Raw genomic sequence first — 23,231 nt, forward strand, 5'->3', positions numbered from 1 at the left:
AATTAGTTATTTATTGGTTATAAATTGGTTATATATAGGTTATATCTGAAAATTTATGCTACATATATGTATGTAATCTGATGTAGTGAATCGGAAGCAATAAAAAACTCAATTTCGACTTTTTTGACCAATTTTCCACAAAAGAACTTGATTGGAATAGGTCAGATTGCATGACAACTATACGATATCGGCTGTTTCAACAAATAAGCAGCTTCTTGGTGCAAAATTTCAGACAGATATCTCAAAAACTAAGAAATTCAGTCAGTCGGGACTTCATATGCTCTCCGACGCTTACTTCTGAGTATGACAAACTTCATATTATAAATATAATACTAATGAGTAATAAAGTAAAGAAAAAAATCAGAAAATGCCAGCATCTAAAACACTTAAAAATTTATTAGAAAAGAAACAATAAACTTAGATATTTGCACAACATAAAAAGGCGTCGCTCTCGTAGCGAGTCATAAAAAGGGATTGCTGCTGCCCTCGATTACTTTTCTTATTACAATTTTATTATTTTAGATGAGCATTAGAAAAAATGCCGCCGACCTTCTGGCGCGCTGCTTGGCAACCCGAAAAGTTGGTTGTGTCGCGCACTCGACGCGCTTGACACTCTGCATATCAAGTTCCAACATTGCGCGTATTATGGCGCGGCCGCTGCGAGCTGCCCAAATATATTGTAAGTTATGGCGCGGCTTGCTGTGATGCGAGAAACGCCAGCGCGCGTCAAAGCAAGTCTCGCAGACACAGACACACACACAGTTGTTGCCAAGCGGTAGCGCGCACTTTTTCATATTTTTTTGTTTGTAATTTTGCACTAACAGCAGGCGCCGTCGCCAAACTAGCGGAGCGCTTGAGTGGCGTCGCACACAAAACAATTTTTCTATGTTGCCGCGTGGCTTTTAGTGTAATTAATGCAAATAAAAATAATAAACAAATGAAGCGTCTACGCATGGCTGGCTAGCGCGCTGGCGGAGGCGCTTTCAAGCGGCGCTGCGAACAGCGTTACTCGTTAACTTCATGCGTTAATCATCATTAACAGCAGCGTATAGCGCTAACATCATCAGCTTATCCGTAATCATCAGCAGCGTTGGCTTCTGACTGCTGAAGAGGTAATTGAACCGTGTCTAACCTTGACTTAGGCGCTGCTCAAGTGCGCTTTATGGCAACTTTGACTTTGTGGTCGCTCGCCGCGTCAGCTGTTGCAAGGCAATTTTTGGTTTTGTTTTTGTTTGTTTACGTCGCTGGCGTTTTTTGCCTCACCTCGATGGCTTCTGTGTGCTTGGCGCTGTTCAAGTGCGTAATTGTGCGCAGCTGTTACTTGTGGTTGTGGTTGTTGTTGCAATTAGTGTTGTAAATGTTTGTACAAGGTGCCATAACACTTTGGGCGATTGTGTGTGCTTTTGAACTTGAAAATTTATTGACCACTTTTTTCGGCGCGCGTGTGGCAATAAATCGCTTTAAGATGCTTAGTATTTGGGTAAAGAGCACTCATGGGATCTTAAACACACCAAATGGATGCAGTAACTGTAAATTGTGGATGAAGTGATGTTAGAGATAGCGGCATAGAGGTCAATGTGGTTGAATGGACGGTGAGGTTAGTAGACTAGAGGTTTTAAGGCAAGGACGGACTGATGAAGAAGCCCTGAAAGGGAATAAGCTCTGAATAAGAGGCTTCAAAATTTAGGTTAAGCCGTTTTCGACGGCTGAAGGACAGTGTTTCTAGAAGAGTAAAATTGCGGATAAGCAAATTATTCAGTGTCCTCTCTTCGAAACGCCTGAAATCATAGCTCTTAGAACGCCTTCGAATTCAGTCACGCCGTCTAACTTCCTCCCTAAAAATGATAGTAATCCAATCCATCAAGTTTATGTGACGGTCTCACGGTTATCAGAGCAGCTACGATCTCTAACCGGTTATACCGCGTCTATTCGATTTACGTATGGTTGACTTTCGCAGGAACGAATCTTTGATTGTATCAATGTCTGACCTTAACTTGAATTCCGGAGCTCTTAGAGCTCAAACCCTGCCATCGCTGTGAATAAATTGGCATTTGAGCTTATAAGGACTTTACCGGAAGTGCGTATACTACATGCTGGGTTTCTTCCATTTTTTTTTCAAGTTTTGATGGCTTAAGAAACTAATAGCCTACAAATGTGACGAAAAGCAAGTTTCTAAGGCATCCGTGTCGTCCCAAGCTCAACAGCAGCCACTCCTAAGCTATTACATCAGACATAGACTATAAGAGAGTACCAAGGTGCTGGAAGAGTACGTAATTACGACCTCAACTTTATAGCCAAAATTTCTTGCACTAAAGTCAGTAAAATTTTTCAGTCTGTTCTTAATCCGTTACTTCCTCTAAATTCTTTACACGTCGCAACAGGTTAATCCGAAGTGACGACCGACAGTCATTACCCTACTTCATTATCTACACTTTATTATTCTCCATTAACCCCAAACCGTCTTCTTGCAGGCACTCTCTGACAGCTCCATTAGCCGCCGCAGATCTAGGTATACGAGAAGGCGCTGGCGCACCCAAAAGGAAGAGAACCAGTGCAAAAAGCGGCATAAAAGCAAAGCTGTTAAGCGCAAGATCGTCAATCATTCGCTGATTCACTGGGCAAGTGTAAGGCCGCGATGTCGACCGACACGTAAACACATGAACTTCCCACGCCAGCTCTTTCGACTCCCCTCACATTAATTACTTAATTACAATTTCCTTTCAGAATTGCGCGCAAACTAAATCTAAATTAATCTACAGCGGATGTTCTACCTGTTGGACGGCGATGTGGCGCACAGCCACTGCAAGCCCAGCGCAATCTTCTTGCAATTTGTCATAATTTTTATATGCGTATCGACAAAACCGGCCGAGCCAACTGACCGACTGGGCCGCACGCTCACTCAAAGGCTGAATGAAAATCGCATGAACGCACAAGTGAGCAAAGTGAGACGCGTACAGGCGAGGACTATCCGGAATGTAGCCAGCCTGTTGCCGCTAGAAAGTTGCGCGTGAGATGCTATTGACCTCGGCGGCTGTAATGAATGACAGCGGAGCGTTGCAAAGATTAATAGCGCAGCTGTGCACCGCGCGCGTTGCCGCTTTAATTGGTCCATAATTGCGGTAATACGCAACGATATGCGCAAATTTGTGGTAGCAGCTGTAATTTCGACTTTAAAGCGGCCGTTTTTTAGGGGGAAAATGTGAGACGTTTAATTGGTGGTTGCCGTATGGAGTTTGAGGAGTGTAAGCGTAATATTTATGTGTTTATAATAGCGAAATGACAGCGCCGGCAACAGCAGCAGGAGCAGTAGCAGCGGTGGAAATGCCAACGACCAGGCGCAGGCTGTAGAAAGAGTGGATTTGCAGATCGCAATGGGAGCACCGCACAAATCAACAGCTAATTGGCATACGTATGAGGTGTGCCACGGAATTTCTAGTTTTACAGCTTCGCGTCAAATAAAAAAAATAGAAAAAATATGGCGCGTTTACCAGAAGCTGGTGGCAACAAGCAACAGCTTACTGCTCAGCGCATTTTCAGCGCTTATGGCAGACCGCAAACAGGCTGCTGCTACTTAGCGTTCATATACTCGTTTATTGGCCCGTATGTAGGCTGCTTGTGGCATTACAAAAACAGCGCTGACAACTTAAACACGAGCTGGAGTGTATTAGAAGCTGTGGCAGCGCACAGAAACCGGCTTGACGTGTTGCCGCTGCTCAAGAAAAGTTGAAATGTTAGATGCAGGCGTGGTTATATGTGCGCCAAATGTGCAACAAGCAATGACAAAAAACCCAAACTGCAGAAACAATGTGGTAAAATGAAGCGTTTGCGCGAACGCGGCTTGGAGAAGGTAACTCAGACTCGAGGTGACGCGGATAACATAGGAAACCTAACTGAATAGGATGCATTCTGAGGTAATGGAACAGTTTTCTTTAGAGTAGTAATGTCCGCTTTCGTTTTGGTTATTGGGTAGTCGAAAAAGTCTTTTCGTATTTTGTCAATAGATATTATATCGTATATAGTTAATCAAAAACAAAATTCGGGAATTAACATCTGCGATTCTTTGCTGAAATGAAATAAAATCGAACCATTTCTGAAGCCAATGGTAATAGGAGACGAAAAGTGGATCAAATACGACAATAATGTGCCAAAAAGATCATAGTCAAAGCGTGGTGAAGCTCAACAAATGGTCGCAAAGCCAGGATTGACGCCTCGAAAGGTTATGCTCGGTGGTGGGATTGGAAAGGAATCATCCACTATGAGCTGCTCCAGCCTGATCGAATGATTGATTCTACATTTTGTTGTCAACAACTGTTGAGATTGAAGTAAGCAAACGAAAGCAAAGGCCAAAACTGATCAATAGAAAAAGCTTCGACTTCCATCAGAACAACGCTAAACCTCACACATCTTTGATGATGACTCAGCAAAAACTGGGAGAGCTTGACTGAGAAGTTTTGATGCATATTCAAACATATAGCCCTGACTTTGCACCATCGGACTACCGTTTGTTTCGGTCAATGCAGAACTCTCTTAATAGAGTAAAGTTGGCTTCAAGAGAAGCCTGTGAAAATTACTTGTCGCAGTTTTTCGCCGAAAAACTAGGAAAGTTTTACACTGATGGAATAATGTCTCTGTTTCAAAATTGGCAACAAGTGGTCGAACAAAATGGTACATATTTGGTTCATTAAAGTTCATTATAAATATAAGAAAAATAAGTTGAATTTCGATTAGAAATACGAAAATACAATTTCGACTACCCAATATTTGACATAAATGTATATATTTTTTTTGATATTTTTAAATTCACATGTTTAAGTTTTGTCTGTAGATTCTTTGAAGTAATTTTATAGAAAAATTTTGATTTTTTTCTGAATAATTATATTTGATTATTCCACATATATTTTCTTTTAATTTTTTATATATTTCTAAATTCACATTTTTAATTTTTTTATCACAAAATTTTTAATTAATTTTTAATTTTAATTTTTTTTTATTTTTATTTTTTGTCTGAAAAACTATACTGGTTTATTGCGCATAAATTAAATTTTATATTTCTTTATTATTTGGGTCTCCAAAATTCACAATTTTTGCAATTAAATTTTTTTGCACATGCCGCAACATTTATGATTTATGCATTTTATTGCAGCGAGCCACTTTACCAACACTTCACTTTATTTCTTTAGCGCACGCTATTAATCTTGAACTTGCTCCACTAGCATGCGGCGCATGCGTGCGGCCACACGTTCGAGTGTTTTTTACTTAACTCTGTCGCACTGGTCAATGAGTGGATAAAAAGCCAAAAGAAATAGCAGACACCATTGCGCATTTGAACAAATATATGTATATATATGTATGTGTGAATGCGTTTGTGTTTGAGTTGGTGGCAGCACTTGAGCGTTTGTTGCTTTGACTGCGCGCATGCGCTGACTGACGCTGAAATGTGGCCGGCGCGTGACCGCAAATTACCGTTAAACACAAGGCAATAAAATGATTAATGATTTTGCGTATTTATTGCAATTTTCTGGGTTTCACAAACGTTTATGCGATTCATTATGGCGGCACTGGCGCTAGTTTCTTCGCGCTATTCGAAAGCGTTTGAAAAGTTTGGCGAAAGATTTTAATGGCTTTTTAAATTTTTGTGGAGCGCAAAATTGCGATTTGTACGCGTATGAAAATTGTTGAAAAATTTAATTTTTTGCGCTGTTAATTAACTTTCTTCCGCTCTGAAATCTACTGCCACATGTCACATTTTAATTAAGCGCGCACACGAAATCGCATGGCTTACAAGTATGTGTATGTGTGTATGTGTGTGTGTACGGTTATGTATTTTGCGCGGTGTTAATTTGCAGCAGTTAATTTCTTTTCAGCGCTGCAACACACAAAATTCCATTTATTTACTCAATTAGTTGATGTCTATGTATGTGTGTGAATGTGTGTGTGTGTATGAGTGTGGGATGAGCGCGAGTGAGCAATCGAAATGTGAATGCAGTTTAATTTACATTTGCAGCACATCAGTTCCGCTATGCGTCAACAACAAAACGCCTATGTATATAAATAAGAGTGTAAAAAAATATTTAGTGTCGAGTCCCGAAATCGCAATACCGAAATTTTGGGTTTATGAAATTCAGTTTAATATTTAGTTCTACTTAATGCAAAAAAATATAAATACAAAAAAATATTTGTGGTATCTGATCCCGAAATTTCGGGACTGCGGTTTTCGGGATTTCAAGACTACGAAATTCAGCTATCAGTTATAATTTAATTTAATGCACCTAAATTTAAATATAAAAAAGCTGTTGTCCTGATCCCGAAATTTCGGGACTACGATTTTAGGAACGGAACTTTGAAATTCGTATTATAATATGCTTTATATTAATGCATATAAATAGGAATATACCAAATCCCGAAATTTCGGGATTCACAATTTGTTCTTTTTCCCAGCATTCACTTTACTTTACGCACATATATAAAGCAAGTTGCACACATTTGTTAAAAAATAAATATAAAATAATTAAAACGAAAAAAGAACGGTGCCAACACAGCCACACACACACATACATATACAGTGACAGTTACAAAAGCGCCAACGCCACAAAACGACACAACTCAATTAACACCAAAGCACACTATACTTGTAGATCGGCGTGTGGGTGAGTAAGCGTGTGAGTCCATGGAATTTGCTGGCGATGGCGTTGACTTCTGCGAACCAATTGAAGTGGTGTTGCCACATGCACACAAACACACACACGTATACTTAAAGTTATGTATGCGCTCAGTCGTGTGCTTTTGCACCAGCTCAGCGCAAAGTCATGCACAGCATATTGACATTCTGACAGTCGCTTTTTAATATAAACAACAACAACAACAATAACAATAATAAGCAAAGCGCTGTGTGGTGTAATCAAGTGAATGACGAGAATGAAGTGCAGTTTGTTGACTTTCAGCGCAAAAAGAAATAATCATTTGGCAAATCATTGTGGCATTACCATGAATACGACGCACCTACATATATATACATGGATGTATATACATATATTTATAAAAAAATAAAAAAACGTTAAACATTTGTATTTCATATAGCATAAGAGATTATAACTTGATCTTTGTTTTGATTTTGTTCCTTCAGTTTGTATGGCAGATATATGCTATAGTGGTACGATCAGAACAATATTTTTGGTGGTTATACTATTCTTTTCGATAATAATCTGGTCGAAATTTCATGCAGACATCTTGTCAAATAAAAAAGTTTTCCAAGTTTTCCAAGGACTTGAATTTGACTGACTGATTTGTGTGGCACCTATGTATATAGTATACCATATGCAGGCGGTCCCAAGTCGCCGATTACTATGAATAGCGTATGTTATATTGTTTTCAAATGCCAAAAATTTCACAAATATTTTTTCAAGTGCCAATATATAAAGGCATGCGTCACATTATGTATCTCTGCACTCAGCTATTTATTAAATCAAATCTTCCGCAAAGCTGCGACCTTCACCTGATCTTTCAACACTAACCACACAACAAGTGTTGAAAGTTGCACTGAATTGAAAATTTCAAATAGTTTTTCAATTCACAAAATTAATTTAATTGCCGTAAAATATTTAATATGGCAATGTGTAGCAGTTAGCTTTTATCGGCTGCATTTCGCTTGCGTAACTTTCACGCAGCTTTTTGACGATTTCAACGCCGCGCCGTGACTCGCGCAAATTTCCACAACACTTAATTGCAATAATAACTATTGTTGTTGTTGTTGCGTTGATTGTGAAAATATTTATCTAAACTGTTGCTGTCGGCGCTGTCAACGCGCCGTCGATTATGTCACCTGACGGCGGCAAAAGGTGTCGCTCGCAAGGCGTTTGGCGGCGCTGCGCGTGCGTTGCAAATGCGCAAGGTTGAAAGCGAAGAAAATTGTTGTAACAAAATAATAGGCGATAAATGGCGCAATTAACAGAAATCATTTGCACTTTGTCGCGCGATTATTTTTACGCTGAAAGCGCGCGGCCACAAAAGCGACGACGGCGCGCATGCGCAACAACAAAGGAACCTTGAAAAATTACGTTTCCGCCTGTAAACGTTTAATTAAATGTAACTAAAGTGGTAAACGCGCAGAAGAAGAGGAATAAGCGGTGGAGCAGCGCACAAGTAATTACAGTTAATTGCATGTATCAATTTGCAACGCATTCGGCGCAACTAAACGCCGCGCTTTTGTCATAAAATGTCGGCAATATTTGTTGCGCTGACGACAGCAATAACAATAGCTGCAACAACAACAACCTACGTGATTTAAAAACATTGACTGACAGCGTTGCATTGCCGCAAATTGGGCCAACGCCTTGTTCGTGCAACAGCCAAATCGCGGACGGAAGTGGCGGCTCGGCAGCGCTTGGCTTCAACGCTGAGCCTGTTGTTGCGCGCAGTCAGTTAACATTTGACGTCTCTTATACAGGCTTGGCGTTACCAATTCGTCGAGTCATCAAAATAAATTGATGCGCTCAAACAGAGAAGAGGTGCCAGCATTTGTTTGGTGTCAACAAGGGCCTACCACAATGTGGAAAATTGACTGTTGCAAGCGTACATATAGTTGTTGCGCTCTAATGGCGTTGAAGTGCTGGATGCCGTAACAAATACGGCCTTTGTGACAGTTATTTTTAGGAATCAGGCGAGAGTGTAGCCTAGTGCTTTATAGCCATAATTGGCTGAAAACAGGTTTGGCACTCAATTTTCTCGAGCATGAGAGCGAGTACTGCGTTCTTCTATTAATTATTCATAGACTTTGGCATAATTTCTTTCTAAAATTATTGGTCTATGGGTACCATGAAGCTTAAAATCTCACCTTTCCAACACTATATGGTATGACATAATGTGATTGGTAGCACTGTAGATATGTATACGACTGCAACGACAAAATACGAAAATACTTTTTCGACTACTCAATATTTTTTTTCGAGATACATATGTATTTGTATACATAAAATTTTAATTCGAATCGATTTGAACTTCTAATAAAATAGAAATTTTGGAAAAAATAAATAACATATAAAAAATCTGCAGAAAAAAATATTTTTGTTTTTGTATTAAACAAATTTTCGAAAAAAATAATAAAATAAGGAGAAAAAGTTTTAATTATTAAAGACATCATAAGAAACAATATTTTTGCTTTTATAATCAATAAATTAAAAAAAATAAAAAAAAAAAAATAATAATAAAAATTTTAATTATTAAAAATATCAGAAATACATGCAAATATTTTTCACATTTTTTTTATTTTTCATATGAATTTTTTTTTCAAAATAATGAGAAACAATAATTTTGCTTGTAGGTTCAAAAAAAAAAATTTCCAAAAATTTTTATTTATTAAAAATATCAAAAATACATGCAAATATTTTTCAGAATTTTTTTTTATTTTTCATATGAATTTTTATTTATTTTTTTTCAAAATAATAAGAAACAATATTTTTGCTTGTAGGTTCAAGAAAAAAAATTAAAAAAATTTTTTATTTATTAAAAATATCAAAAATACATGCAAATATTTTTCAAATTTTTTTTTTTATTTTTCATACGAATATTTTTTTTTTTCAAAAATTTTATATACATATGTAACGGGTGATTTTTTTGAGGTTAGGATTTTCATGCATTAGTATTTGACAGATCACGTGGGATTTCAGACATGGTGTCAAAGAGAAAGATGCTCAGTATGCTTTGACATTTCATCATGAATAGACTTACTAACGAGCAACGCTTGCAAATCATTGAATTTTATTACCAAAATCAGTGTTCGGTTCGAAATGTGTTTCGCGCTTTACGTCCGATTTATGGTCTACATAATCGACCAGTGAGCAAACAATTAATGCGATTGTGACCAAGTTTCGCACTCAGTTTACTTTATTGGACATTAAACCAACCACACGAATGCGTACAGTGCGTACAGAAGAGAATATTGCGTCTGTTTCTGAGAGTGTGGCTGAAGACCGTGAAATGTCGATTCGTCGGGCCCTAGAAAAGTTGGCAGAAAATCCGCTTTTACCTAAGACGCAGCGGCGGTCAACATTTAAATGAAATTATCTTCAAAAAGTAAATGTCATGAACCAATCTAACGTTTCAAATAAAGAACCGATGAGATTTTGCAAATTTTATGCGTTTTTTTTTTTAAAAAAGTTATCAAGCTCTTAAAAAATCACCCTTTATATAAAAACTGAAATCGAATGGACTGTTTTCGTTACCAAACAATTTTTTGATTTTTTTTTAATTTTCAAACTATTTCCACTTATTTGGGGGCTTTATGTTGTGAATTTGAGTTACATAACAGCGTAAAAATATTACTCGACAAAAAACCAAATTTTAAGCCTCACTTTCGCCACAAGATGATGAGCAAAAAATTAAGATGCCAGCGAAAACAAAAAATAAATTGAAGCCAAAAATTAGTAGCTGGGCATGAAGTTTGCAAAAAATACAAACAACAAAAGGACAAAAAATATGTACAACATACTCTATATACATATACTCGTATACATGTATGTATATGTAAAAGCGTAAAAGAAAATTGAATAAATGCGCTTAATACAACGCTTAGAAAGTGTTTTGATAAAAAATTCATATTCCTCGGTATGAGTGTGTGTATACATATACATATGTGTGCGTACAAAGCCACAAGTTATTATATTTTTGTAAAAAAAATGCAAAAAATTTCAATTCAGCGCAAACAAACAATAAGCAGATCGCGCTGCTGGCGAGCTGAGACGTGAAAATGTAGCAGAAACGACGAAACTGCACACACACCAACACAAAAGCACTTACATAGGTACAGTTAGTTGAAAAATATAACAACTGCGCTGCGGTTGACAAGGTATGACAAGTTATTATTGTTGTACTTTTAGTGGCATTGTGCCCAGCAGCCGCAGCCACATATGCCCAAGAGTATATAGGAAAATATATGTGTGTATGTGTGTGTGCTTGTACATGCGTGCTGCGCTTGTGTTAGTGTCACATTACGTGACTTTATTATCTAATCGCATATTACTCTGCTCATCTGTCAGCAATGATGTGACAGTTGCGGCAGCCAACAACAGCAACAACAACCAACACTTGTTATTATTATTGTACCTTTTGTTGTACTTGTTATTGTTGTCATTGCAGTACAACACGTCGCTACTGTAGCTAGCGGACTTGTCAACGCTGCTGTTGGCCGCCGACGACGGACGTCTAAATGCGACTGTCAGCGGCGCGTACACAATGTGGCTGCGCAAATTGTTTTTGTTGCTTGTTGTTGTTTTTATCTCCATTTGATGAAGTTTGTTTACTTAATGACACTTTAGTTGACTTTCATTGCCTGACGCCGGCTAAAAAGCGTAAAGGCGGAGCAAGCGGCAAAGTGGTGCAAAAAATGCATAGCAAAGAGTGCGAGGCTGCTGTTGTTGTTGCAAATCAAAAGTGAAAGATGTTGCGAAATTATTTGCGAATAACATTTTTGCTGAAGAATGCATGACTCTCTAATTAAATAATTATTTTGCAAATGAATGCGCGAAAAAAGAGCGTCAAAGTGGCAAGCCGCGCTGGAGTGGTGAGTGGACAAATGCGAAGTGCAATGCCACGATAATGAGAAAAGTGAAATTCGTGTGCAAGATGGGATTAAGCCCGAAGAAAAAAGGTAATTAAGTGGCTTCGAAATAATTAAGTGAAGGCAAGCATTGCAATTATCGGCTGCAAAAAATTGGCAAAGTTAAGCAGCGAAAAAACCCAAGAGCAGCAGGGTTGCATTGAGAAGTGTATAAGCTAAAAGCAAGCAAAGACGTGAACTTCGGCAGCGCTGAAGCTATATATTATTCGCAAATAAAAAGGTTTTCCATACAAAAAGTTGATTTTGAGCGTTCAGTTTGTATTGTGGCTATATGCTATAATGGTCCGATCTGAAAAATTTATTCGGAGATTACATCATTTTCTCAGATATTAATCCATGCTAAATTTTGTGAAGTTATCGCTTCAAATAAAAAAATTTTCCATACAAGCACTTGATTCCGATTCTTCAGTTTGTATGGCAGCTATATGCTATAGTGATCCGATAACGGTGATTCCGACACATGAGCAGCTCCTTAAAGAGACAAGTACGTGTGCAAAATTTTAGAGTAATATCTATAAAACTGAAGAACTAATTCGCGTATAGACAGAGAAACAGAGTAGAGTTGGATAAATCGGCTCAGCTCGTCACGCTCACTACTTATAACTGATTTTTCGTTTTTTTTTTTTTTAAAAGTTATCAAGCTCTTAAAAAATCACCCTATATAAGTATATATTTTAGAGGGCCTTTAATGTTTGTTTTTTAGTGTTACATCTTGCTAAACTTAATATAACCCTACATTATCTGGTCTTAAGCTTTTGTTTAAAGGTTTTTAGTCCAATACTCTCACACTCCGAAAGGTGTAAAGACAAGTGCTGGGGTGAAAGAAGAACTATATTGGGTTTTTGGAATCAATTACCCTCACAGAAAGAAAAATGAGCCGTAAGATGGCAGACTAGAAGAATAGCACTTCATTTGATAGGCTTAGATACATATTAAACCGTTAGACTAACAACGCAAAAGAGGAGACATGACTACCAATGCAGAACTCAACCGTTTAGTAGTTGAAATTTTCGAACCAGTTATCTCCACGACCTAGACCGACTGAACTATATTACAAACTGCTTTATTGTTCCTTCGCTAGTCAGTTAGGCAGCTGTAATTTCCCACTGGTTTATAAAATATCAAAAATACATATATACAAAGTGTTAATAATTGGAGGGTTCTTTTAGTAAAAGGACTCTCACAACTTTTAGTTAATGGATTCTCACAAATAAGTAAGAGAACTACTACATACTAAAGAAAAAATTGTAGAATATTCTTAAAACTTGAAAATATTTACAAAATTTATACTGCTAAGTACTTGTATCTTCTAACAAATCACTGTAAGCACTCAAGTCTACACTGTTTTTTGGGAGAATCATAGCAAATTGAGACGTTTTTACACAATTATATTTCTAAATAACCAAGATTTAGCGGTAAGTGCGCTTTTTACATATACATAAGATCAGCTTTGAGAAGTTTATTTCTGGATCTAAATGTTTACTTACATGCTTATATAAGGTATGTATATCAGTATATCAACAAAACTTACCTGTAAAGAAAGAGAAAAGAAATTAATTATTTTTTGTTGAAAATATCTTGATGTGATGACAAACATGAGAATCTATAGTATATAACTATATCTTAGAGGGCTTAAACACCTAAAGAAGACGCAAATTGTAGGAGAATGCATAAGGAGACGATTTGGAAGTGTTAGCTGAAGCAATAATAAGGGGATAGGGTACCGTTGAGATATGATGAGAGAGCTATGAGGGCAGTAATTTTTGTTCATTGCAAGAGATCACTGATTTGACATTACCAACAAAGTCATAACGTATTCTAATTTTTACTAATTTTCAACCAACTATTTCCCTTCACTTAATCAATCAGTCAGAAAGTTATTCCAGCTTGTCGAAATAGAACTCTGATGCTCTATTGCCTTTTGATTACAATAGCAATTTTCGTTCCTTAAGAGAGCGAGAAGAAGGTCGATATTAATATTAATTACTACGGCTAAGCATAAATTTCAATTATGGAGCGTATAGTACAGTAACTATCAATTTTATTTTCCTTTTTGTGAAGCCGCTGCCTTGGGAAAGATCTCCATATAACAGCCATGCTCTTATCCCCCCACTCTCCACCTCCCACTCTTTGGCTAAATTCCATTTTATTTTTAGATAAAATATATTTCGCAATTAAAATATTTGAGTCCCTACAGAGACTCGAAAATCTTCCGAAATGCATAACAGCTCGTTAGCTCCGTGGGCGAGTGTTCAGCACGATGCTGGGCAAATATGATACAACATGATTACTGTGGCTGCATACGAAAGCGATACGAAGCACATGCGTGTCATTGTACGCTTCAACAAATCCATTTGCCTTCGTCTACCGCCCGCACTGTAGCTGGTGCACTCTCCGCCACACACCTCACCCTGAGCGATACTCAAGTGATTGAATGTCAAAAATCATTATGAATAATTGTTGTTGCTGCTATTGCTTTTGTTGTTTAGTGCAACGAGTGTGTGTTCTTCATCGAAGCGATTGTGATTTTCGATATTTTGCTGCTGTGCCTTGTGGCGCTTTGCTGCTAACAGATGTATTGTTGTATTTGTTGTTGTAATGCATGCAATGCTGATGCGTATCTGTCAGTTTATCTGTTTATCTGTTCGCAGTCATTAACATTAGCGCTCAACTGTGAAATCGGTCATGAGAAATCATGGTCAATTACTGAAATTAAATTGAAAATTGTTAAGGGAGAGAGAGGTGAGCGAAGCGACAAGTGCGTTTGCTGTGTAAAGCGTTGCGAGTAATGAAGAGTGAAGGTTGGAGGTGGGAGGCAAGGCGCCATTACATCAAATTAACTAGATTTGACTGTGAATGCAACAATGCGGATAACGGTGTCGAGGCTTTTAATCGTTGAATTGCTAATTTAATTAGTGATTTAATTTACTGCAATGATTTAGTTAGTGATGAAATAATTAACTATTGTATAGGTATTTTCTGAGAATTTTACTGTAATTTTCTACGCTTTGATGTAAACAATAAATCATACTAATTTCACTACTTTCCATCAGTGTAATGAAATAAAAGTACTTATAGAGTAATTACAGCAGGGTAATCATAAAAGTAAAGGTATTGTAAACATAAATTTGAGTCTAATTGTAGATCAGAGCACAGCTAACGCTGAAATAAAGTAATGGTAATGGTACTGGTAATTATATAAATGACAGTAATCAAAAAATAAAACATATTTAAAACTGTGGTGATAAATTAAAATTGGGAAATAGCCGTTAATTTTTTTAGCTACAGTATAAAGTAATCAGTAATGGTACTTGTAATTACATACGCTGTAGTAATGCAAATGTAATTCAGATTGGAAAGTGTAATGGCAAATTGACACCGTCACATAATCGATAACTATTTTAAACTAGAGCAGTACTAAAGTAATGATAATGGTACTGGTAATTACATACATAGTAGTAATGAAAAAGTAAATCATATTGAAAAGAGTAATGAAAAATAGACACTGGAAAATAATCGATAACTATTTTTAGCTGCAGCAATAGTAATGATATTGGTAATGTAAAAGTAATCACAGCGTCATATTTACAAAATATTTTGGTAAAAGCATTAGTAATGATAATTATAGTTGTTATCGTCATACTACAGCTTATTAGTACACTTATTAGTACTGGTAATGGTAATGGTAATCATAAAGTTAAATGCCACTGATTTTAATAATGAAATAGTAAATTATATGATCACAAGAGTGGAACAAAGGACGATATTAAAAATATATATTTTTAGAAAGAGAAGAGAAGAAGACAAATTCATACAAATGCTGGTTTTACGGTAATGGAATTAAGCCGGTTTGTAACCGCCCAAAAGCACTTATTTCGCTGATCTAACTCAGTTTGAAACGATAAGTCTGAACGATTAATTTATAGCCTGTAAAGAGCACATTGATAAAGAGAAGACATAAAATAAAGAGAGCGAAAGGAAGTCGTTAATAACACCTTCCATGCAAACAAATTGAAAACGTTTTCATTTAATACACTTGATTATTTGTTTAACTTTTTCCAGCTTCAACTGAGGAAAGTAAGCAACATTTCAGAACGTCAAAGGCTGTCAGCTGCGCAGGAATAACAAAAATCGCCACTAATGCGCGGCATGCAACACGTTGTGCTGCCGATGATGCATGTTGCATTACTCATGCATTACTTCGCCCACCCGCGCACATTACATTGCATTACAACAGCAAATATTCGCTGGCTCGTCGATTGGCTTTCTGCCGCCGAGCTGAGCAGCTGCCTGCAATGAATTTAAATTGAATTGCCAATGAGCCTGTGCAGCAGATTGCAGTGCGCATTTATTGTTTTTGTAGCTGTTGTTGTTGCTGCATTGGCTGCATTACAAAGCGTGGTAATGTGTATGTGTGTGTGCGCAAAAGCGCTGTCAGGCTATTAATCCTTTTTTCGGCGCAAAAACTGCCGCATCAACGACTCAATTAGTGCGCGTGCGTGCATGTGTGTGTGCGTGCGCATGGAAATTTGCATGCATACGCGCTGCAAGTGATTTTTTCGCACGCCTGCACAATTTTTATTAAATTCATTCAAATTAACTCGCAATTTGGGTCAACTTGAGTGCTAAATGCGGTTGTCCGCACGCGGAAGGACTCGCGCGGGGCTGTGACGAACGTAAGATGCCGCATGCCGATTATGACGTTGCTGATGAGCATGTGGGAAAATGCTGCGCTGCGTGTTTGCTCAGTGGCTGAGCGCTGGAATGTTTGAGCGGCGGGCGTAAATGGCTTTGAGTTGGGGGAAAGCAGCAGCGCGCTGGCTTATTCACTCATTTGCGAACTTATGCGCTTGTCAATATTTGCAATTCTGTGTGTGTGCTGCTTATTTTTGTTGTTTCACATGGCGCTCAAGTGAGCTGGCTTAACAATGGCCGCCTCATTGGCATTATTGGCCATTTTCAGGCACTTGCAGTCGCATAAACCCAGCTTTGCACTTAACTCTGAGTTGTTGTTGTTGCTGAAAATTGTTTTTGTACCACTCTACATATATTATATATGCAGCAACAATCCTTTGCGCACAATTTTAATGAGATTATGTTTGAGGCCTCTTTATCATTCACAAATGTAATATATGTAAGTAAGGATATGCGTGGATATACCCACTGACAAAAATACGAGAATATGTCATGAGGGACTAAGAGTTATATGTTCAAAAAGAGAATAAAACAAATTGCAAAACTTTTGCTGAACTAATTGCAAATTATGATCACGTTTAATAGTAGAGTAATTGTAATGGTAATTGGTAATGGAAATCAGTAATGATATTTGGTAATGGTAATTTGTAATGGAAATTAGTAATGATATTTGGTAATGTTAATTGGTACTGGTAATGGTAATTGTAATGGAAATCAGTAATGATATTTGGTAATTTTAATTGATTATAGTAATAGTATTTGTAATCATACCAATAATTATAATGAAGAATGGTAGTTTGTAATGGAAATCAGTAATTATATTTGGTAATGCTAATGTAATTTATATTTGCTGTTAGAAATTTGTAATGATTACTTTTTCGTTCTATTGACTAATGTGGTACTCATTATAGTAATTATTAGGGTAATTCAAATAATAATTCAAAATGAGCGAAGAAAAAAGTTCGAAATTTGTAATGATTACTTTTTTCATTGTAATGTCATCTTTTTAATGCATCGATATAAAATAACTATCTACATATACAAAGTAATGCGAAACAATCAAGTAATGGAAGAAGTTGAGAAATTAGTAATGATTTCTTTTTTCCATTGTAATCTTATTTTTTTTGTAAAACTTTCATATAAAATAATTACTATGGTGGTAATAATTACAGTGATGGTTGAGGTAATGCAAATTGTAATCAAGAACGATTATGTAATTGAAGAGAAAAATGAGAGGAATTATTTTTTATAGCAAATGTAAACATAATTATTATGATGTTGATCATCACGGTAGCCACATACAACTATTATGGTTGTAATGATTACAGTAATTGTAGGAGTAGTCTAACTAGTAATCTTAAATTCTGTTAGTACATCCATATAAAATAACTATTGTGGTTGCAATGAATATAGTAATTATAATATAAATAGTAATGTAAAAGTAATCGAAAAAACAACTGTCGAAAAATGTACTGATTACTCATTTAATTGTAATCGGAATTATTATGATGCTGTTTCATATAATTACAGCGAAATATTTATATGGGAGTTAGTAATCATTACTTGTAATCGTAATACCATTACATATAATTGCTGTGGTAATGATTACTGTAAAGAAAATTGTAATAGCTTCAAAAATATTGCTTATTACATTTCCGCTCAGTGGATAATGATAAACGCTGTGCTGGTAATGTTAACGGTAATCCAAGTATTGTGATCTCGCCTACCATGCCAACCATATCGATTATTGTCACAGCTTATTGCTGTTGTAGGCGTATGCAAATGTTGCACATATAGATAATTTTGTTTGCATTACTGCAGCAGCTGTCCGCATGCAATTCAAGCATCAGCGACGTGGCCTGCATGCAATTTGCGGTTGAAAAATGTTTATTTTTACACTCAACCGCCTTTTTCCAAGCGCCTTTTTCGCGCGCATATATGTATTTGTTTGCCCGCATGTAATGACTTTCACTGGCGCTGCTCGAAAGGCAATTAAAGCCAGCCGCACAAGCTGTTGCATGCATGTACTGCCACTAATAGGCATTTGTTGTTGCTGCGCCCGCGCTTATTGGCGATGTTATTATAGCACCCACACACACACACACACATACACACAAACATGCACGTTTACAAGTTTGTTGTAATTGTTATTATTTTCATATCAGTTTGTGTGTGTTTCTGCAGCGCGCTACAATACTTTTTTATTGTAATTAAGTTGCTGGTAGTTCAGTTCATAAATTGCATGTTACTCATACGCCCTGGCGTCAGCGCGCGCTAGACTCGCCAACGCTGCATACTTAGTGCATTGTAAGTACGGTTAGACGCTAATTTACAATTAATTGACAATGGCGAAGCTACTGTTACTTTTACCACAAACACATACATACAAACAGTATATATATTCATACATATGTATGTATGTATCATGTGCTTATTTATTTTATACAGACATTTATATGTATTATATGGTAAGTATATTAAATTCTGCTTCAGGCTTTTAATAGCAATTTGATATGGTATCGTACAGCCATTAGCCACTCTGCTGCATGTGTATGCATGTATCACTGTGTGTGTGTGTGTTGGTATTGGTGTGGGCAGCGGAAAAATTGTAACAAATAAACAGGTCGATTGAGGTAAGCACAAAACATCACAGGCTAATGAAACCTAATGCCACTGTTCATGAAGCACACACACACGTATATATTGAATACAAATACACACATAGTGTACATATACATACGTTAATTTATTTATAAATTCTCTATGCTATCAAAACAAGGGCATCGCTTTCGCTGCCTTAATCCATTTTATTATAATATAATACTGTACTTATAAATACATAACGGTAGCCATTAGTTGCCGCTGCCGCCAGCTGTGCTTTCCGTTGTTATTATTCATATTTGAAAGCACATTAGTGCAAATACAAAAAAAGCCTTTATGAGTGTGTGTGTTGTTGGTAGGCGTATCGATTACAGCAACAAAATAAAAGTGTAGGAAAATCATTAAGGCGCACAACAACTGTGTTAGTGGCAAAAAATTGATTGAAACACATAAATTTGTATTCAGTTCGAAAGGTAGGTAAACTGGTTGATGACTGTGCGACCAATAACAGTAAGATAAATGTACTGGTTTTGCTAAACTGCCACATGCATAGTAAATGTGTGTGTATAGACTATGCTGGTCCGTTGCGTAATCGTGTAGGAGTGCATTTGTAAACAGTTGGAGGGCAAGAGAGGCATTAAATACGAAAGTTTTAGCAGTAATTGCTTGTAATTAATTTTTGTGATCATAATTTAATTTTTTGGTAATGATCTTAGGTTATTACCAAATAAATGTAGTACGCTATTATTATGTTCAGATGCAGTGAAATCTTAAAAAAATAATAATCAAATGAAAACTGTTTACATTTTTTCAAGAAAAAAATTCGAAAAATTAAAAATTTTCAAGAATATATTAAAAAAAAAGAAAAAATTTCGAAAAATTAAAAATTCTCAAGAATATATTAAAAAAAAAATTGAAATAATTCAAAATATTAAAAAAATTAACATTTCTTCACGACAAATTCGAAAAATTAAAATTTTACCAGAGATAAATTTAAATTTTTAATATTTTTTCAAAAAAAAAAATATAACAATATATAATAAAAATAATTTAAATTTTTGAAAAATAAGTTAATTAAAATTTTTTTATTAAAAAAAAAAATTGGAGAAATTAAATGTTTTCCTGGAAAAATTGAAAATTTGGGGGAAAAAAATGAAAAATAAAACTTTATGAAGAAATTTTATAAAAGAAAGTATATAATATTTAAAAAATTAAAAATATAAAAATTAAATTTTTGGAAAATAATTTAAATTTTTGAAAATGAATGAATCAAAAGGTGGAAAAAAAATAAAAAAAAAATAAAACTCTATGAAGAAATTATATTAAAATTTTTTATAATATTTGAAAATTTAAAAGTAAAAAAAAATATTTTTTTGGAAAAAATTAAAATTGTTTGGAAAAATATCAATTTTCTGCTTAAAATTTATTTTTTTAATTTTCTTTAACTTTTTCTCTAAAATAAGAAAGAAAATTGATATTTTTTCAAACAAAAAACTTCTATTTACTATTTCTTTTACTCAGTTATTTTCTTTTGTTTTTTTTTTTCAAAAAAGAATGGAGTAAAATTAACTTTTTCTGTAAGTGAAAGCTATTAAGCTTGAAAATTTTGAGAAAAAATGGTAAAGGCTTAAAGGAAAGCGCCTTTGGATAGGCTACATTTTTTAAAATGCTTCATTAAACTACAAAAGGAAAAACTTAATAAAAATGTGTTTATACTTTACGATATAACAGGAAATGCACCCTTTGGAATTTGCAACACAGTCTGTTTAATTTTAACAAATCCAAACACTGTGGGCCGAACAAGTATCGACTTTAATCTAACCGCTTGCACTGCGTTTTAAAGCTGACTTTAGAGCTATGCACCAGCCTATAAAATAGCCATTCTAGTTAAATAACTATAAAAAATATGCAAAAAAGCCAACATGCCCATATAAGCGTCAAGCAGCAATAACAAAAACGCGAGCAGTCAGTCATTGCTGACAGTGCTTAGTTGTGGCACAAGTTCAGCACAAGCTTAAATGGCTCTGACTACATATTTGCAAACATAATAAAAATAGGCACGCACTGGCATTAGCAGTTAACTGTCGGGCGGTTGCATGAAACTGGTTTTATGGCGCACACACACACCTATGCAACCATATTTAGTGATCAAACAGCAAGCGTAAATGGTTTTTAGAAATGCAAATGAGTGGCAGCGCGCTGCCTGTTTACTTCCAGTTCAAGAAAATACATTTTTAATTACTATTATAGTTTGAGTTGTGTGTATTTTAATATTTCTCTATTAAACTACTCTCTAAAGTACATTTATTTCAGTCTTAATTGAGTGTGTGTGAGTCAAAGTACGCCTCGCGCGTTTGTTCTTACACTTTTTGCACGCACAGTAATGCCGAGTACATTAGTGGCTGAACGAGTGTTATGCAGTGTTGCTAATCGCTTCGAAAACTGAATGCCACATAGAATAGTACAAAGTATTTCTAATGGCATTAGCACCTTTGGCACGTACCTTGGATATATTATATATTTGCATTATATATTTTTGCACGCTATGAAACTGAGGTAAAAAGTGAGGATTCAGAGTGATCAGAAAAATTAAAGAAACAATGGAAATATTTTAAAGTTTAAATTAGAGTTAAAAAAACAAATAAAATACTTAACAAAAAATTCAATATTAATTATAAAATAAATAAATAATCAAAAAAAAAAAAAATCAAAAATTAAAATATAAATTATTTAACATAAGAATGAATAAAAATAAAAATAGTAAAGACATTGAAATTTAATTTTATTTAAACACATTTAAAAAAAAAATATAAAAATTAGTTATTTAATTAACTAATTAAAAAAATTTAAATTAAAAATAATTTCAATATTAATTATTACATAAACAAATAAAAAAAAAATTTAAAAAAAAATTAATTTTTAATTTTTATTTTATTAATTTTATTTTATTAAAAATATGAAAATAAACAAAAATTTTTTTTTAATTAATATAAAAATTTATAAAAATAAAAATTGTAAAAACTAACTAAATATTGAAATTTATTTTTTTTAAACACTTCTTTAAACAAATTATAAAAAACAAACAAAAAATATATAATTAAAAAATTAAACATATTTTAAACTAAAATATTTAAAAAAAAAATTAAAAAATCTAAAATTACAAGATTTAAGAAATAATTTAAATTTTAATTACGACATAAATAAATTAAAAGAAATTTTCAAAGAAAAAAAATTTAAAAAATTAAAAATAGTAAAACATCACAATGGTAGACATTGAAATTTGAAACTATTTAAAATACTCTATAAAAATTATACTGAAAATTAAAAAAAAATTAAATTAATTAAAATTTAAAAATTATAAAATTTAACAAAAAATAACATAAATAAATGAAAAAAAAAATTAAAAGAAAACGATACAAAAATTAATAAAATTAAAAATAGTAAAAATTATTTAAAGTAATCTTTAAAAAATTAGAAGAAATAACAATTATACTGAAACTTAAAAAAAAAATTATTTAATTAAAAGAATTGTAAAATCGAAAATTATAAAATTTAACAAACAATTTCAATTTTTATAATCAGAAAAATAAATAAAAAGAAATTTTCAAATATTTGAAAAAATTAATAAAATTAAAAATATTAAAAAAATAAATTTTAATTAAAAAAAATTAACAAAAATTTTTAATTTGAATTATGACACATGTAAGTAAAATAAAATTTCAAAAAAAAAAAAAAAATGAAATAAATTAAATAAAATTTTTCAAGTTTAATTGTGACATAAGCATAGAGAATTCTTCAGAAATTAAAAAAAAAAAAATAATAAAATAAAATAAAATTGAAAAATAACGAAGTTCTCTCGAACAACCAAAACGCCAGCAAATGGTCACGAGCAGCAATAAATGCCAACAACAACACAAACAATTAATTTAATATTTACTTTTCAATTAGTTAAGTACGTATTTTAGCAGCCACTTGAGCGTTTAGCATAGTTAGCATGTTTATGTTGTTTTTTCTTTTGTATTCTCGCATATTATTTACCATTTTATTATGCAAAACTTTGAAGCTTTGATGGATGGCCAACAGCTATGCTGATCACACACAGCAAAACACGTGAGCAGCGCTGACACTGGCAATCAGCGAGTTAAACAACGCTTGGCAAACAATATTTTAGAATTTTAAACGCTTGTCAGTGCAAGCAACGCAGAGAGAGGAAGAGACAGCGAGGCAGTGCCCGGCGGAGGATGCGCTTGGAGCTGCGCTGCTGCCAATAAGTCAAGCGAGCGCAACAGTTGACTGCTAATTATCAATGGTGTTGTTATTGTTG

At 34.5% G+C, this 23,231-nt stretch overlaps 1 protein-coding gene across 4 annotated transcripts in view; it reads right to left on the bottom strand.

Moving 5' to 3' along the window:
• LOC105226142 (uncharacterized) overlaps positions 1–23,231 on the bottom strand; it is a 270,787-nt gene that overhangs the window by 55,301 nt on the left and 192,255 nt on the right. The gene's annotated exons all lie outside the window — the stretch shown is intronic.

The sequence above is a fragment of the Bactrocera dorsalis genome, chromosome 4 (genome assembly GCF_023373825.1).
Source record: "Bactrocera dorsalis isolate Fly_Bdor chromosome 4, ASM2337382v1, whole genome shotgun sequence".
NCBI classification, from domain to species: domain Eukaryota; kingdom Metazoa; phylum Arthropoda; class Insecta; order Diptera; family Tephritidae; genus Bactrocera; species Bactrocera dorsalis.